Source organism: Salmo salar, chromosome 19, assembly GCF_965601325.2.
Source record: "Salmo salar chromosome 19, fSalSal1, whole genome shotgun sequence".
NCBI lineage: Eukaryota > Metazoa > Chordata > Actinopteri > Salmoniformes > Salmonidae > Salmo > Salmo salar.
Window position 1 is genome coordinate 46485804 of NC_138309.1, and position 14041 is coordinate 46499844.

Here is a 14041-nt window from a genome sequence, read left to right on the forward strand (position 1 = left end):
TCGGGTCTTCACGACTGGACCACCGACGTTATCTGCCCGAGGGAGTTATCCAACTGGCCCCTCCGTCGCGACGTAACCTGATCGCCCATCTGCGGCCCGCTAATCGTTAGCTGTCTTTTCGGCTGCGATCTGAATAGGTCTATCGGACACTTTTCTTGGGCCACTATAACTAACTATTTTGCCAACTTGGACTGGTCCCCCCTTCCACACGGAACCCCACTAACCCACAGACGGAAACGCACGAGGTGGCTAAAAACAGACCTCCCTCCCATCTTCCACCAGCTTGCTACCTATGGCCCGGCTAGCTGTCTGAATCTCACTGGACCCTTTGATCACTCGGCTAAGCATGCCTCTCCTTAATGTCAATATGCCTTCTCCATTGCTGTTCTGGTTAGTGTTTATTGGCTTATTTCACTGTAGAGCCTCTAGCCCTGCTCATTATACCTTATCCAACCTCTCAGTTCCTCCACCCACACATGCTATGACATCTTCTGGTTTCAATGATGTTTCTAGAGACAATATCTCTCTCATAATCACTAAATGCCTAGGTTTACCTCCTCTGTACTCACATCCCACCATACCTTTATCTGTACATTATACCTTGAAGCTATTTTATCGCCCCCAGAAACCTGCTCCTTTTTCTCTCTATTCTGGACGTCACAGACGACCAATTCTTATAGCTTTTAGCCGTACCCTCATACTTATTCTTCTCTGCTCCTCTGGGGATGTAGAGGTGAATCCAGGCCCTGCAGTGCCTGGCTCCACTCCTACTCCCCAGGCGCTCTCTTTTGATGACTTCTGTAACCGTAATAACCTTGGTTTCATGCATGTTAACATTAGAAGCCTCCTCCCTAAGTTTGTTTTATTCACTGCTTTAGCACACTCTGCCAACCCGGATGTCCTAGCTGTGTCTGAATCTTGGCTGAGGAAGTCCACCAAAAACTCTGAAATCTTCATCCCTAACTACAACGTTTTCAGACAAGATAGAACGACCAAAGGGGGCGGTGTTGCAATCTACTGCAGAGATAGCCTGCAGAGTTCTGTCCTGCTATCCAGGTCTGTACCCAAACAATTTGAACTTCTACTTTTAAAAATCCACCTCTCCAAAAACAAGTCTCTCACCGTTGCCACCTGCTATAGACCCCCCTCGGCCCCTAGTTGTGCTCTGGACACCATATGTGAACTGATTGCCCCCCATCTATCTTCAGAGCTCGTGCTACTAGGTGACCTAAACTGGGACATGCTTAACACCCCAGCCATCCTACAATCCAAGCTTGATGCCCTCAATCTCACACAAATTATTAATGAACCCACCAGGTACAACCCCAAAGCCGCAAACACTGGCACCCTCATAGATATCATCCTAACCAACGTGCCCTCTAAATACACCTCTGCTGTTTTCAACCAAGATCTCAGCGATCACTGCCTCATTGCCTGCACCCGTAATGGGTCAGCGGTCAAACGACCTCCACTCATCACTGTCAAACGCTCCCTGAAACATTTCAACGAGCAAGCCTTTCTAATCGACCTGGCCCTGGTATCCTGGAAGGATATTGACCTCATCCCGTCAGTAGAGGATGCCTGGTTATTTTTTTTAAATGCCTTCCTCTCCATCTTAAATAAGCATGCCCCTTTCAAGAAATTTAGAACCAGGAACAGATATACCCCTTGGTTCTCCCCAGACCTGACTGCCCTTAACCAACACAAAAATATCCTGTGGCGTTCTGCATTAGCATCGAACTGCCCCCGCGATATGCAACTTTTTAGGGAAGTTAGAAACCAATACACACAGGCAGTTAGAAACGCCAAGGCTAGCTTTTTCAAACAGAAATTCGCTTCGTGCAACTCCAACTCTAAAAAGTTTTGGGACATTGTAAAGTCCATGGAGAATAAGAACACCTCCTCCCAACTGCCCAATGCACTGAGGATAGGAAACTCTGTCACCACCGATAAGCCCACTATAATTGTGAATTTCAACAAGCATTTTTCTACGGCTGGCCATGCTTTACACCTAACTACCCCTACTGCATTCAACAGCACTGCACCCCCCACAGCTACTCGCCCAAGCCTCCCCCATTTCTCCTTCTCTCAAATCCATTCAGCTGATGTTCTGAAAGAGCTGCAAAATCTGGACCCCTACAAATCAGCTGGGCTTGACAATCTGGACCCTTTCTTTCTAAAATTATCTGTCGAAATTATTGCAACCCCTATTACTAGCCTGTTCAACCTCTCTTTCGTGTCGTCTGAGATTCCCATAGATTGGAAAGCAGCTGCTGTCATCCCCCTCTTCAAAGGAGGTGACACTCTTGACCCAAATTGCTACAGACCTATATCCATCCTACCCTGCCTTTCTAAGGTCTTCGAAAGCCAAGTTAACAAACAGATTACCGACCATTTCAAATCCCACCGCACCCTCTCCGCTATGCAATCTGGTTTCAGAGCTGGTCATGGGTGCACCTCAGCCACGCTCAAGGTCCTAAACGACATCGTAACCGCCATCGATAAGAAACAATACTGTGCTGCCGTATTCATTGACCTGGCCAAAGCTTTTGACTCTGTTAATCACCACATCCTCATCGGCAGACTCAGTAGCCTTGGTTTCTCAAACGATTGCGTCGCCTGGTTCACCAACTACTTCTCTGACAGAGTTCAGTGTGTCAAATCGGAGGGCCTACTGTCTGGACCTCTGGCAGTCTCTATGGGGGTACCACAGGGTTCAATTCTTGGGCCAACTCTTTTCTCTTTATACATAAATGATGTCGCTCTTGCTGCTGGTGAATCTCTGATCCACCTCTACGCAGACGACACCATTCTGTACACTTCTGGCCCTTCTTTGGACACTGTGTTAACAACCCTCCAGACGAGCTTCAATGCCATTCAACTCTCCTTCCGTGGTCTCCAACTGCTCCTAAACACAAGTAAAACTAAATGCATGCTCTTCAACCGATCGCTGCCTGCACCTGCCCGCCTGTCCAGCATCACTTCTCTGGACGGTTCTAACTTAGAATTTGTGGACAACTACAAATACCTAGGTGTCTGGTTAGACTGTAAACTCTCCTTCCAGACTCACATCAATCATCTCCAATCCAAAGTGAAATCTCGAATTGGCTTCCTATTTCGCAACAAAGCATCCTTCACTCATGCTGCCAAACATACCCTCGTAAAACTGACCATCCTACCAATCCTCGACTTCGGCGATGTCATTTACAAAATAGCTTCCAATACCCTACTCAACAAGCTGGATGCAGTCTATCACAGTGCCATCCGTTTTGTCACCAAATCCCCATATACTACCCACCACTGCGACCTGTACGCTCTCGTTGGCTGGCCTTCGCTTCATAATCGTCGCCAAACACATTGGCTCCAGGTCATCTACAAGACCCTGCTAGGTAAAGTCCCCCCTTATCTCCGCTCACTGGTCACCATAGCAGCACCCACCTGTAGCACGCGCTCCAGCAGGTATATCTCTCTGGTCACCCCTAAAGCCAACTCCTCCTTTGGTCGTCTCTCCTTCCAGTTCTCTGCTGCCAATGACTGGAACGAACTACAAAAATCTCTGAAACTGGAAACACTTATCTCCCTCACTAGCTTTAAGCACCAGTTGTCAGAGCAGCTCACAGATCACTGCACCTGTACATAGCCCATCTATAATTTAGCCCAAACTACTACCTCTTCCCCTACTGTATTTATTTATTTTGCTCCTTTGCACCATATTATTTATATTTTATCTCTGAACTTTCTTCAAACTACAAATCTACCATTCCAGTGTTTTTCTTGCTATACTTTATTTACTTTGCCACCATGGCATTTTTTTGCCTTTACCTCCCTTATCTCACATAATTTGCTCACATTGTATATAATCATAATTTTTTTTATCTTTTTTTTTTTTTCTACTGCATCATTGATTGTATGTTGTTTTACTCCATGTGTAACTCTGTGTTTTTGTATGTTGTCGAACTGCTTTGCTTTATCTTGGCCAGGTCGCAATTGTAAATGAGAACTTGTTCTCAACTTGCCTACCTGGTTAAATAAAGGTGAAATAAATAAATAAAAAATGTGTTTTTGTAAAACTCTTTAGTGGCATACTGTTGTCAAAGTGCCACATAATAGTTCCCTGCTGTTCAATCTGATACATTGAGACCATGTAAAAAAGTGTGACCAACACAGCCCATCTCTTTTGGGTGACCGGTTTTACGACCCCCAACACTAACTGATTATCAATGACACCACCTGCCTGCCGATGATGAAGCTTCGACCTTTAGCGCTAACGAGTTCCACTGTAACAACACAGAACAGGGCCTGTCAACTAATACACCCCAGTACATTCCTCCACACAAACATTTAGTTTGACGCGCCACAGGAACGTCTACACTCTCGGCTCTAAGCGGCCCTGTGAAGCCACTTGACAAGGACCATGTGTGGAAATATTTCTTCAAATGTCTATTTTCCAAGCGGTTATGAATATGTGTGTATCTGGAACTGTAAATGTCAGCCGGGCTGCCAGGTCTAAGGGAGCTGTGTGTCGTTGAGATCTGAGCAGTGCGGCTTTATCGGACCCTTTCAAGGTGGAGAGGAGACTATCAAGGTGTTGCTCTTGTTTAATAGGTGTCAAACGGCTGTGAGAAACACACAGCACCATTCAGTGTTCGGATCATTCAGATGAATTAGAATTAACTTTAACTGAAGCGTTCTGTGGATCTTTGATATGCAAGAGTCCTAGACCTTTATCAATATGCTGTAATCGTCTGTGTGTGTGTGTGTGTGTGTGTGTGTGTACACGTGCCAGAAGGTCTGTACATGTGCATGTTTGCGTTTGTAATCTAAACATCACAGAAAAGTAGGGGTGTGACGTTTAAACATTAAAACATTTAAACAAAATCGGGATCCTTAAAATCCCTAACCGAAAAACAATGTTTTTTTGTTTTAATTCCAACAAAATGAAAATCACAAAACATATTTTCTGTGTTATAGGCTAACTAGATGATCGGCTATAAAGGCCTGAGGAAAGTTGTGTCATTTAAAAGGTAGACTCAGCGATATAACTTAGAAGCAGAAAGTAAACAGCATCGTGGGTCAATTTCAGCAACAGCTAAGAGCGTTGAAGCATGACGTTCGACTTCTCTCTTATTTTGGTCCCGTGGCTCCCACACTGCGAACCCGTGCACATGAACTGTGTGATCGTGAGGTGTTGCATCACGCTCATCTCAACATCCTAGCCTCTTCATTGATAATTGATTGCCTGCTTTACTGAAGTAGCGAGACATAGCAAGCCAAGAAATTGCGAGATGGCCTAATGCACGATTCTGACTCCATCTGCGTGGTGGACGACCTGCCTATACTGTGCCCCTCCCCTTTCTCTCAGTCCCTCGCTAGCTCACTATGAAAGATGCAAATGTTTGGGCTTATTCAACATTGCAGCCAACAGTGCAGGCGACTGACTGATCTACAAAGAACCTTGCATCATAAATAACTACTAATGATTATTTGTAGATTAGTCAATCACAATTTACCCATGATACAATACGGTTTTGATCCTCTTGAACATGGTCTTTGTGTTCTCGGACATACGGCAACTAATCACTCTCGTCCATTCCAAAAATAAAGAATCTTGACATTCAGAATTGGGATTCGACACTGGGAGTCGACGTGCAAGGAGACGAGTCGACTCTCTACCACTACGTCATCATCGTTAACAGTTAGATAAATGGCAGAGAAAGGCAACCAACAGCAGCGAAGTCCTGTATGACAATATTTTGAGAAGATAAATGAGGAAATGTAAACTTTGCGAGGTGGAGGTACAGTAACGGTAGTACAGGTGTAATGCTTCACCATCGGAAAAGAACGCACCGTGAGACCCAAAACCATAGCTGTAAGCAGAACAGTTGCATTGTGAATTCACATGGATTTTTTTTATTTATTTCAATCGTTTGAACATAAAACAAATGCCTGTTTAAACATTAAGAACATTTTTCAACGTCGGAGCCTGTTGTTTCAAGTGTACGTTCATAATATAATAATTAATTATATTTCAGAGGTACATTTTTTTTACATTTCAATTTGAGACGAGCAGACCTGCCCAAAGGATTAATATGGTGAATTGTGTTGTGTCTTATTGGCAAGGGGTAGTGATTAGTAAACAGTAGAACAATTTGCCTTGTTTTACTCGTTACAAATGTTCCTCTAGCTCGCCAAAAATACTGCTAAGTAATCTACAGGTAACTGCCAAAACAAAGAAAACACTTGAGCAAATAATAGAACCTGAACTTCATTTTAAGTTTTCCATTTCAAGATGTTGTTTTCCCTTTGTGCCCACTGAACACCATGCACACAGGGTCTTTGATATCAGCTTATAGGGAGCTGCCATTTTCATATACAATAAGTAAGAGGGGTGTGCTGCTCATGGTTACCAAATGAAGGTGTCTTGTCAGCTACAGTCAAACATACAGAGGTTCCATTACTGCTTTGTCTGAGGAAGCACAGACAAGATTGTACTTCAGGAAGTATTCACAGCCCTTGACTTTTTCCACATCATGTTGTGTTACAGCTTGAATTAAAATGTATTACATTTAGATTTTTTTTCATCACTGGCCTACACACAATACCCCATAATGTCAAAGTGGAATTATGTTTTTAGATAAATGTTCTAATTAATAAAAAATGAAAAGCTGAAATGTCTTGAGTCAATAAGTATTGAACCCCTTTGCTATGGCAAATCTAAATACGTCCAGGAGTAAATAGTTGCTTAACAAGTCACACAATAAGTTGCATGGACTCACTCTGTGAGCAATAATAGTGTTTAACATGATTTTTGAATGACTACATCATATTTGTGCCCCACACATACAAAAACTGTAAGGCCCCTCAGTCGAGCAGTGAATTTCAAACACAGATTCAACCACAAAGACCAGGGAGGTTTTCCAATGCCTTGCAAAGAATGTCACCGATGCTTTTATTTAATTTTTATTAAAACAGACATTAAATATCCCGTTAAGCATGGTGAAGTTATTAATTACACTTTGGATGGTGTATCAATACACCCAGTCACTACAAAGATACAGGTGTCCTTCCTAACTAAGTTGCCGGAGAGGAAGGAAACTGCTCAGGTATTTCACCATCAGGGCCAATGGTGACCTTAAAACAGTTACAGAGTTTAATGGCTGTGATAGGAGAAAACTGAGGATGGATCAACAACCTTGTAGTTACTCCACAATACTAACCTAATTGATAGCATGAAAAGAAGTAAGCCTGTACAGAATAAAAAAAATCCAAAATATGCATCCTGTTTGCAACAAGGCACTAAAGTAATACTGCAAAAGATGTGGCAAACCAATTCACTTTTTTTCCTCAACACAAAGTACACTGCTCAAAAAAAGAAAGGGAACACTTAAACAACACAATGTAACTCCAAGTCAATCACACTTCTGTGAAATCAAACTGTCCACTTAGGAAGCAACACTGATTGACAATACATTTCACATGCTGTTGTGCAAATGGAATAGACAACAGGTGGAAATTATAGGCAATTAGCAAGACACCCTCAATAAAGGAGGTGGTGACCACAGACCACTTCTCAGTTCCTATGCTTCCTGGCTGATGTTTTGGTCACTTTTGAATGCTGGCGGTGCTTTCACTCTAGTGGTAGCATGAGACGGAGTCTACAACCCACACAAGTGGCTCAGGTAGTGCAGCTCATCCAGGATGGCACATCAATGCGAGCTGTGGCAAGAAGGTTTGCTGTGTCTGTCAGCGTAGTGTCCAGAGCATGGAGGCGCTACCAGGAGACAGGCCAGTACATCAGGAGACGTGGAGGAGGCCGTAGGAGGGCAACAACCCAGCAGCAGGACCGCTACCTCCGCCTTTGTGCAAGGAGGAGCAGGAGGAGCACTGCCAGAGCCCTGCAAAATGACCACCAGCAGGCCACAAATGTGCATGTGTCTGCTCAAACGGTCAGAAACAGACTCCATGAGGGTGGTATGAGGGCCCGACGTCCAGAGGTGGGGGTTGTGCTTACAGCCCAACACCGTGCAGGATGTTTGGCATTTGCCAGAGAACACCAAGATTGCCAAATTTGCCACTGACGCCCTGTGCTCTTCACAGATGAAAGCAGGTTCACACTGAGCACGTGACAGATGTGACAGAGTCTGGAGACGCCGTTGAGAACGTTCTGCTGCCTGCAACATCTTCCAGCATGACCGGTTTGGCGGTGGGTCAGTCATGGTGTGGGGTGGCATTTCTTTGGGGGGCCGCACAGCCCTCCATGAGCTCGCCAGAGGTAGCCTGACTGCCATTAGGTACCGAGATGAGATCCTCAGACCCCTTGTGAGACCATATGCTGGTGCGGTTGGCCCTGGGTTCCTCCTAATGCAACACAATGCTAGACCTCATGTGGCTGGAGTGTGTCAGCAGTTCCTGCAAGAGGAAGGCATTGATGCTATGGACTGGCCCGCCCGTTCCCCAGACCTGAATCCAATTGAGCACATCTGGGACATCATGTCTCGCTCCATCCACCAACGCCACGTTGCACCACAGACTGTCCAGGAGTTGGCGGATGCTTTAGTCCAGGTCTGGGAGGAGATCCCTCAGGAGACCATCCGCCACCTCATCAGGAGCATGCCCAGGCGTTGTAGGGAGGTCATACAGGCATGTGGAGGCCACACACACTACTGAGCCTCATTTTTACTTGTTTTAAGGACAATACATCAAAGTTGGATCAGCCTGTAGTGTGGTTTTCCACTTTAATTTTGAGTGTGACTCCAAATCCAGACCTCCATGGGTTGATAAATTGGATTTCCATTGATTATTTTTGTGTGATTTTGTTGTCAGCACATTCAACAATGTAAAGAAAAAAGTATTTAATAAGATTATTTCATTCATTCAGATCTAGGATGTGTTATTTTAGTGTTCCCTTTATTTTTTTGAGCAGTGTATTATGTTTGAGGCATATCCAATACAACACATCACTGAGTACCACTCTCCATATTTTCAAGCATAGTGGTGGCTGCATCATGCTATGGGTATGCTTATAATCATTAAGGACTGGGGAGTTTAAGATAAAAAATAAACGCAATGGAGCTAAGTACAGGCAAAATTCTAGAGGAAAATCAGGTTCAGTCTCCTTTCCACCAGCCACTGGGAAAATAATTAACCTTTCAGTAGGACAACCTAAAACACAAGGCCAAACCTACACTGAAGCTGCTTACCAACAGTGAATGTTGTTGAGTGGCCTGGTTACTGTTCTTGACTTACAGTACTTACAGTTCAAGCAAATTTTCTGGATTGACTGACCTTCATGTCTTAAAGTAATGATGGACTGTCGTTTCTCTTTGCTTATTTGAGCTGTTCTTGCCATAATATGGACTTGGTCTTTTACCAAATAGGGCTATCTTCTGTATACCACCGCTACCTTGTCACAACACAACTGATTGGCTCTAACGCATTAAGGAAATAAATTCCACAAATTAACTTTTAACAAGGCACACCTGTTAATTGAAATGCATTCCAAGTGACTACCTCATGAAGCTGGTTGAGAGAATGCCGAGAGAATGCCAAGAGTGTGCAAAGATGTCATCAAAGCAAAGGGTGGCTACTTTGAAGAATATCAAATATAAAATATATTTTGATTTGTTGAACAATTTTGGGTTACTACATGATTTCATGTGTTATTTCATAGTTTTGATGTCTTCACTATTATTCTACAATGTAGAAAATAGTAAGAATAAAGAACAACTCTGGAATGAGTAGGTGTGTACAAACTTTTGACTGGTACTGTAAATCTGCTTGAAAGTCTATGGCAAGACCTGAAAATGGTTGTCTAGCAATAATCAACAACCAATTTGACAGAGCTTGAGGAATTTGAAAATAATAATGGGAAAATGTTGCACAATCCAAGTGTGGAAAGCTCTTAGAGACTTACCCAGAAATACTCGCAGCTGTAATCACTGCCAAAGGTGATTCTAACATGTTTTGACTCAGGGGTGTGAATACTTATCTAATCAATATATTAGTGTTTATTTTTCATGAATATTTCACAAATGTTCAAATTTTTCTTCCACTTTGACATTAGAGTATTTTGTGTTGATCGATGACAAAAAGAAGACAATTCAATCCATTTTAATTCCACTTTGTAACACAACAAAATGTGGGAAAAAAAGCACTGTATTTGTGGAAGGTGGCACTGTAAATCATAAAACGAGCAAACACACTCGCTCCGCAAGCGCACACACACACACACCCTTCAACCTTTAGTGTTTTATTCCCCCAGCACCTGAGGAATACTGGATGTGTGCACATCATTAAGATTTAGCCTTACAGTTTAGTGGCCCACAACGTCAACGTGTGTGTGTGTGTGTGGGTGTCATGTGAAGCACCCAGGGGCAGCGATCCACAGTGTAACCATGGATACTGGAGAGGGGTTATAGCTGTACAGGACCCCCCAAACAAACAGTGAGGAGTCACAGTGAGACCTGCACCCACTAATTGGCTGCTAATTAACGAATGGGTCTCCGGTCTCAAACTCTGGTTGGCATTCTGAGAGGGTTGTGTCTAACAAAGGTCAGGTTGGAGAGATAGATATGGAATGAATACAACGGGCGACCCCATTCAAGTCAATGATGGCATAATGGGTGGACTGGCGGCCATTGCGAGTGTACCAATAGGAGCAAAGCACAAAGTAAAGGCAGGAAGTGTACCCATCAATCTGTGCTGTGATTTGTTGATTCAACTCAACTAACATAACAAATACAATCAAATTGCATGAGCCGCATCAGTTAGCATCATTTAAATGAAGATTCTACATTACCACAGAAATTATTGCGTCACAATACCAGGCAGTCATTGCGAGTGTACCTGTGAGTTTACCAGTCAAATTGCCAGGGTTAGAGGGTCCAAGCCTGTTCTATTCATTCTATTTCTATGGTTGGAAGCCCATCACACATACAGTGAACTCTGCTGCCGGGATACCAAGGTGACAGGTGAATGAGAACGGAGGACAACAGGTCTGTCTGTGATGTCTTAGCTTGAACTTTTAAAAAGGTATTCATCAACATGACTGCAAGTCAGTGTGTAACTCACAGGATTCCAGAAAAATCCCCAGATTTGCTGATGGACTCCTACTATCTGGTGCTCTTGTTGAGGTTCACTGTAAAACAGTAGCTCTTCAGCCTGACCTAAAGAAAAATCCATGCCCCTAATGTGAACTGATTGATCTGAGCATAACACTCCAACCATATAGTCGGTGACACAAGGCCTTTCATCTTCTAAGCGCCTTTCAAATAAAAGTACATTTTCGTAAAAAACAACTGTCATTTCTGTGCAAAAGTTCTACGTTATGGTTCCGAGAAGTTACACTACGCAGTGTAAACTGTTTACTTTAAACCTCTGCTGGCTTTTAGCCGGTAAACTTTGTTGTTTGAGTGCAACATACCAATGATAAACTCTGATTAACTTCAAAATGCCTTTGTGCTTTGAATTACAAGTTGGCCTGTTAATTTAGACACCTAGCATTTTATTTACCCTTTTCATGCATCTGATTAATTTTGATCATTACAATGAATGTAGATTAGAATGTAGGTCCTGGGGACATGTAGCTAATTATGCTAAATAGCTAACGCATGATAATGAAAGTAGACATGAAGCTAACTATGCTACATAGATGAGATCATGGTATTGAATGTAGACATGAAGCTAACTATGCTACATAGATGATATCATGGTAATGAATGTAGACACGAAGCTAATTAATTAAGTTACATAAACTCAGCAAAAAAAGAAATATCCTATAACTGTCAACTGCGTTTATTTTCAGCAAACTTAACAGATTTAAATATTTGTATGAATATAATATTCAACAGACATAAACTGAACAAGTTCCACAGACATGTGACTAACAGAAATGGAATAATGTGTCCCTGAACAAAGGGGGGGTCAAAATCAAAAGTCAGTATCTGATGTGGCCACCAGCTGCATTAAGTACTGCAGTGCATCTCCTCCTCATGGACTGTACCAGATTTGCCAGTTCTTGCTGTGAGATGTTACCCCACCAAGGCACCTGCAGGTTCCCGGACATTTCTGGGGGGGAATGGCCCTAGCCCTCACCCTCCGATCCAACAGGTCCCAGACGTGCTCAATGGGATTGAGATCTGTGCTCTTCGCTGGCCATGGCAGAACACTGACATTCCTGTCTTGCAGGAAATAACGCACAGAACGAGCAGTATGGCTGGTAGCATTGTCATGCTGGAGGGTCATGTCAGGATGAGCCTGCAGGAAGGGTACCACATGAGGGACGAGGATGTCTTCCCTGTAACGCACAGCGTTGAGATTGCCTGCAATGATAACAAGCATAGTCCGATGATGCTGTGACACACCACCCCAGACCATGATGGGTTTGTGCCCATAGGCGATGTTGTTGTCGGTGATGTCTGGTGAGGACCTGCCTTACAACAGGCGTACAAGCCCTCAGTCCAGCCTATTGCGGACAGTCTGACCACTGATGGAGGGATTGTGCGTTCCTGGTGTAACTTGAGCAGTTGTTGTTGCCATCCTGTACCTGTCCCGCAGGTGTGATGTTCGAATGTACCGATCCTGTGCAGGTGTTGTTACACGTGGTCTGCCACTGTGAGGACGATCAGCTGTCCGCCCTGTCTCCCTGTAGCGCTGTCTTAGGTGTCTCACAGTACGGACATTGCAATTTATTGCCCTGGCCACATCTGCAGTCCTCATGCCTCCTTGCAGCATGACTAAGGCACATTCACGCAAATGAGCAGGGACCCTGGGCATCTTTCTTTTGGTGTTTTTCAGAGTCAGTAGAAAGGCCTCTTTAGTGTCCTAAGTTTTCATAACTGTGATCTTAATTGCCTACCGTCTGTAAGCTGTTAGTGTCCTAACGACCGTTCCACAGGTGCATGTTCATTAATTGTTCATGGTTCATTGAACAAGCACAGGAAACAGTGTTTAAAGCCTTTACAATGAAGATCTGTGACGTTATTTGGATTTTTAGGAATTATCTTTGAAAGACAGGGTCCTGAAAAAGGTAAGTTTCTATTTTTCCTAAGTTTAGATGATGTCATGGTAATAAATGTAGACAGGAAGCTACCTACGCTACATAGATCAATGGTTCCCAACCAGGGGTACTAGGGTAGTTGGCCTATTCACACTTGAGAAGACTCATGAGCAATGTTCCCACAACATCTTTGGACACTGAGCAAATTTCAGGTCTGCTGAGCTCAAACTTTAACTTTGTGAAAACTTCCTGTGCACGTTTACTGTGAACACTCAGGCTGTTATCACTTTAAGTTACAGTTTTGACAGTGGCCAAGTAGGCTACTGTGGCTATTTGATCATAATGTAGGCCTACCAGAGTGGCCTACCATAAAAAACTATGGAGAAAAATGTATCCCATAACATTTTAACATGGAAATAGCTGTTCTATCATTTAGCCTACAGTAGCAGCCAATGTGTTGTGTTCAATGTAGGCCCTACATTCCACTAGACATTTGAATAAAACATGCAAGGCTTGACTTTATCCTGTTTATCCACTTGTCCTTCAAACAAGGAGGTGACTGAAAATGTGTTGTTTGATGCAAGAAACCACTTTACAAAATAAAATGCATTAGTATTCCCATACCATTATTACAGAGAATCAGACAAATTATGCTACCCTCTGACTATTGGCTACTTAGCTTATTCAAGCCTGTCTCAAAATACAACACTGCCTCTTTGCCCCACTCACTTTTCAAAGATGTCTAGAAATGTAATGTGTTGTGCTCTTGTTGGAAGCAACCACTCCCACATTGCTGACTACAAATGATCTATAACTGGGCTCATAACTCACTAACTGGTAAAGGATATGAACAACATGTGCACATGTGGCAACATGCAGCCCTCGCTTTGATCTCAAAACAAGCGCATCTACTCATGACCGCTCATGCTGTAAACACAGTCCAGTTCAAAGTGAATGGCACAGATACTTATACGTGTAGAACATGGCCTGCACACTGTTAAAACTCCCAATTCACTGATTTATTGACTTCGGATCAGAACGTTG